Below are 5,885 nucleotides of genomic sequence, written 5' to 3' on the forward strand. Positions count from 1 at the left end.
ACTTTCAAATATTGGTGGAGGGAAGCCGTTGTTTGTGTTTTTGGGTCTGGCTTTGTTCTCTCTGTGCTCTGAGAGTGACCACACGTACCTACAGGCTCTCTAATCTTCTATTCCAATTTTGTAAGTACAAAGGTGGAAAGGCTGTCTAGTCTGTTTATTTGTTTTTCTTTATTTGCCAATGTGTATTTGGCTGGAAGTATTTTAAATTGTGTTTCTGCTGGAGGAAGCTTTTTCTCCGGTGTCTATAAGCTGTCAGACCCTGTAATATTCCATCTTGAATTCATAGTGATTTTCTTCGTTCTTTCTTTCTTTTATTAAAAGTTTGCTTTTAAGACCTGTCTGATTTTTCCCCTTGTTGAGGCTCAAGGGAATTGAGTCTGCACCTAACAGGGAAGGAGAAGGGAGGGGGAGGGAAAGTGGGGGATCCCACCTGATTTCTCTGTGTTGTGATCCCAACTCCTTGAATCACAGTGATCTTCTAGTGTACCCAGGGCGGGAAAGATCTGGGAGGAAGCAGGGAGGGTGGAATCCCTTTGTTTAGATTCACAGCGCTTGAATCTGTATATCTCTCTAGGAGCCCAGAGAGGGAGTACCTGGAGGGGAGGAGCGGGAAGGGATATGGTTTATTCCCCTTTGTTGTGAGACTCAAGGAATTTAGATCTTGGGGGTCCCCACGGAAGGTTTTGGGGGAGACCAGAGTTTGTCAGGCACTCTACTCTGAGTCCTGATTGGTGGCAGCACTACAGGATCTAAGCTGGTAATTAAACTTAGGGGAATTCATGCTAGTACCCATATTTCGGATGCTAAGGTTCAGAATTGGGAATTATACTATGACAAGGAGGCAGCAGCAGGGGGCGCTGTGGGGTCTGTTTGGGGTTCTGTGGGGGGCAGCAGGGGTTGCTGTGGGAGGTCGGATGGGGCAGTAGCTGGGGCGCTGTGTTGTCAGTTTGGGGCGCTGTGGGGGGCAGCAAGGGGCGCTGTAAGAGGTCGGATTCGGGCAGTAGCAGGAGGCATGGTGGGGTCAGTTTGAGGTGCTCTGTGGGGGCAGCAGGGGGCGCTGTGGGAGGTCGGATGGGAGCAGTAGTATCGGAGATGGTCAGGTCAGTATGGGGTGTTGGGAGGCAGCAGCAGGGGGTGCTGTGGAGTCAGTTTGGGGCACTGTGGGGGTCAGCAGGGGGTGCTATGGGAGGTCGGATGGGGGCAGCAGTACGTGGTGCTCTAGGGTCAGTTTGGGGCGCTGTGGAGGGGCAGCAGGGGGCGCTGTAGGAGGTCGGATGGGGGCAGTAGCATTGGGCTCTGTGGGGTCAGTTTGGGGCACTGTGGAGGGGCAGAAGAGGGTGCTGCGGGTGGTTGGAAGGGGGATCTGCAGGGTGCGCTCTGGGGTCAGTTTGGTTTACTGTGGGGGGTGAACTGGAGGCGCTGTGGGAGGTTGGATGGGGCAGCAGCAGGGGGCGCTGCGAGGAGTCATTTTGGGGTGTTGGAAGGCAGCAGCAGAGGGCGCTGTGAGGACTCAGTTTGGAGTCTTAGTGTCATAAACAGATAGTTAAGGGTTAATGTCTCTTTTATCTGTAAAGGGTTAACAAACAGGGAACCAAACACCTGACCAGGGGACCAATCAGGAGACAAGATACTTTCAAATATTGGTGGAGGGAAGCCGTTGTTTGTGTTTTTTGGGCTTGGCTTTGATCTCTCTGGGCTCTGAGAGTGACCACACGTACCTACAGGCTCTCTAATCTTCTATTCCAATTTTGTAAGTACAAAGGTGGAAAGGCGGTCTAGTCTTTTCATTTGTTTTTCTTTATTTCCCAATGTGTATTTGTCTGGAAGTATTTTAAATTGTATTTCTGCTGGAGGAGGCTTTTTCTCCTGTTTCTATTAGCTGACAGACCCTGTAATATTCCATCTTGAATTCATAGTGATTTTCTCTATTCTTTTTTTCTTTTATTAAAAGTTTTGCTTTTAAGACCTGTCTGATTTTTCCCCTTGTTGAGGCTCAAGGGAATTGAGTCTGTACTTAACAGGGAAGGAGAAGGGAGGGGGAGAGAAAGCGGAACCCACCTGATTTCTCTGTGTTGTGATTCAAGGAGTTGGAATCACAGTGATCTCCTAGTGTACCCAGGGCGGGAAAGATCTGGGAGGAAGCAGGGAGGGTGGAATCCCTTTGTTTAGATTCACGGCGCTTGAATCTGTATATCTCTCCAGGAGCCCAGGGAGAGAACACCTGGAGGGGAGGAGGGGGAAGGGAAATGGTTTATTCTCCTTTGTAGTGAGACTGAAGGAATTTGGGTCTTGGGGGTCCCCAGGGAAGGTTTTGGGGGAGACCAGAGTTTATCAGGCACTCTACTCTGAGTCCTGATTGGTGGCAGCACTACAGGATCTAAGCTGGTAATTAAGCTTAGGGGAATTCATGCTAGTACTCATATTTCGGATGCTAAGGTTCAGAATTCATAATTATACTATGAGAAGGAGGCAGCAGAATGAGGTGCTGTGTGGACTCAGTTTGGGGTGCTGTGGGGGGCAGTAGGAGGCGCTTTGGGAGGTTGGATGGGGACAGAAGCAGAGGGCGCTGTGGCGAATCACCTTGGGGTGTTGGGAGGCAGCAGCAGGGGGCGCTGTGGGAACTGAGTTTGGGATGTTGGGAGGCAGCAGCAGGGGGCGCTGTGGGGTCTGTTTGGGGTTCTGCGGGGGGCAACAGGGGTTGCTGTGGGAGCTCAGATGGGGCAGTAGCTGGCGGTGGTGTGGGGTCAGTTTGGGGCGCTGTGTGGGGGCCACAGGGGGTGCTGTGGGAGGTCGACTGGAGCAGTAGTATGGGACATGATGAGGTCATTATGGGGTGTTGGGAGGCAGCAGTAGGGAGTGCTGCCGGGTCATTTGGGGTACTGTGTGGGGGCAGCAGGGGCGCTGTGGGGAGTACTCATAGTTTTCACAGAAACCATTCAGAACATTCCCATTTCATCCCACCCCTCTGAGACCAGCCCAGGGGCACTTTCTCCAGTGGCAGGAACCCCTCTTACCATACCAGCTCCTGAGCCTGCAGGTGATGGAGAAACCTGGGGAAAGGGCTGGAGCCAGGCAGGGAAATGACACTGCACAAAGGGCCCCCTTCAGGGATCAGCTGGGGAGTTTGGCCTACAAGGGGAAGGGCTCCCTGTATCTGTGAGTCCCAGAGCTGCTGCCCTCAGTGGCACAGCCGTGTTCAACCCCCACATTACCGGTGTCCGTAGGTGAGCTGCCTGATGAGAGCAAAGGCCCATGGCAATGGGGCAGTCGTCCGTTCTCCCAGGGTGAGCGAGGAAGATCAAAAGGAAGAGCGGAGAGAGTGGAAGGGCAGCAGGAGCAGGAAGTGGGGAGGGAGGTTCCCAGCTCCCAGCCCTGCCCGGCTCCATTCCCTGCACCCCCGGGGCAGTCAGCTCTCCTGGGAAGAAGGGGAGGAGCTGAGGGAGGAAAAGCCAGTTGCTGACTCTGCTGAGCACCGCCTGACTGAGGGAGATGGGGGAGAGCTAGAGGAGTTACAATACACCGTGGGGCAGTGCCCTAAAGTGACACCTTTGATTCTGCTCTTTTCCCAGCATTTGGCTCAGAGCTGCTGTTCTGGGGAAGTTTAGAAGGGACTTGGAGGAGTTAGTTCTAATGGAGGGTGGTAGGGGGTCTGACCGGGGTGGTAATGAAGTAACTGGGTTTCTTCCCAGCATGGCAGAGTCCTAGAATCAGCGTGTCTGTCTGCAGGGAGATTGCCTGGGGTGAATTGCGGAGTGACATGGGGTCCAGCTAGGGTTTCTCGCGACCTAGGCACATGGCCATTTCGCCACCCCCCGCGCTGATCCCACGGCTCCGTTTGACTGGCTGTAGGCTTTTCTGCGAAGGGTCCGTTGGTCCATGGCTTCGGTGGAGCTGCAGCAGGCATGCCTGTGGGAGGTCCACCGAAGCCGCTAGAGTGGAGCTGCGGACCAGCGGACCTTCCGCAGGTATGGCTGCGCCAGGTCAGCCGGAGCTGCCTGCTGCCCCCCCAGTAAAAAACCCGCCCACCCAATAATCCTGGTGCTCTACACGATTGCCTAGGCTGCCTAAATGGTAGCGCCGGCCCTGAATCTTCCAGGATACTGGGCAGGGAAATGGCTGTGATGGAGCCAGCTCAGGTAGGGGATTTTTAGGGAGCTTTTGGTGGTGGGGGAGGTCAGTTTCGGAACCAGGAAACACCCCGCTGGGCAGGGCTGCGAAAACTGACTCCCACTGCTGGAGCCTGAGCCAACTGGCCAGAGGCTGCCGTGAAATACCAAGGGAAGCTATTGGGATTCCTGTCCCTGTCTCAGAACTCTGCTTCTTCTATCAACCTATGGCTGGCAGGTGTGTGGGAAATGAAAAGACCCTGCCCTTCTCCGTGTGCTGGGGGAGACAAGGAGCTCTCACTTCCTGCCCACTCCCTAAAGCCTCCTGGCTGCTCTGAGCAGGGTGGGGGGAAGATTCTGCTTCTCTGTCCCTCCTCCCCCTTGACTGGTGGAATTGTGGCTGGGGCAGCAGGCACTGAGTCGGGGAATCTTGTTGTTTCAGATGCTGGTGACCTTCCAGGAGGTGGCTGTGTATTTCACCGAGGAGCAGGGGGCTCTGCTGAACCCCGCTCAGAGTGCCCTCTAGAGGGACATGATGCAGGAGAACTACCAGACGGTGACCTCGCTGGGTAAGAGTGTGAAGGGCTGGATCACAGAAATGCCCCCTGGGAGCTGCCACCCGATGTGCAAAGACTACCCCTGCTCCTGTTTTCCCTGCCCGCTCAGGACTCCAGCACCCTGTCTTGCTGAGCTAAACACTCTTGTCTGCTCCAGCACAGACCCAGGGTCTGAATTATTTGCCCCAAAACTGCAGGTTGATCTAAAAATAGTTCACAGAAGTGTACTTGTCTTGAACACTCGGATGCCCAACTCCCAGTGGGGTCTAAACCCAAATAAATCCGTTTTATCCTGTATAAAGCTTATGCAGGGTAAACTCATCAGTTGTTCGCCCTCTGTAACACTGACAGAGAGATATGCGTAGTTGTTTGCTCCCCCAGGTATTAATACCTACTCTGAGTCAGTAACTCAAAAGTGATTTTATTAGCTACAGACAGTAGGATTTAAATGGTTCCAAATAACAGACAGAACAAAGTAAGTCACCAAGCAAAATAAAATGCACAAATCTATGTCTAATCAAACTAAATACAGATAAGATCCTCACCAGTTCCAGAATGTTCCCTTTTACAGACTAATCTCCTTTTAGCCTGGGTCTAGCAATCACTCACACCTCCTGTAGTTTCTGTCCTTTGTTCCAGTTTCCTTCAAGTATCCTGGGGGGTGGGGAAGAGGCTCCTTCTTTAGCCAGCTGAAGACAAAATGGAGGGGTCTCCCAGGGGGTTAAATAGACTCTCTTCTGGATGGAGACCCCCTCCTCACCCTGTGTAGAATCCAGTCACAAAATGAAGATTCAGAATCACATGGACAAGTCACCTGACCATGCATGACTCAGGACCTGCAGGCAGCAGCCATTACACACATGCTACCTTGAACGTCCTCAGGTAGACTTCTTCTGTGGATTGGAGTCTTCCAAGCTCTCTTGTCTGTTAAGTTCTTCCTGATTATGCATTGAACTTGCACATTCCTTTTCGAAGAAGTGACCAAATGTTCTAACTAAGCCTACTTAGAAGTCAAGCAATTATAAAGCCAGACGTTATGAACACACAAATGGTGCCTGCACACAACTAGGATGAACATAACCAGTAGATCCTAACCTTTACACAGATATGTTACATGGCATATGTTGCAAAACCCTATTCCAGTTTTATCATACATACATTTGTGAGCACCTCACTATAAAGCCTTATGAGGTACACTGTCACAAAGAGATTCCTGGCCCCT

This window comes from Gopherus flavomarginatus (assembly GCF_025201925.1).
Source record: "Gopherus flavomarginatus isolate rGopFla2 chromosome 13 unlocalized genomic scaffold, rGopFla2.mat.asm SUPER_13_unloc_5, whole genome shotgun sequence".
Classification (NCBI taxonomy): domain Eukaryota; kingdom Metazoa; phylum Chordata; order Testudines; family Testudinidae; genus Gopherus; species Gopherus flavomarginatus.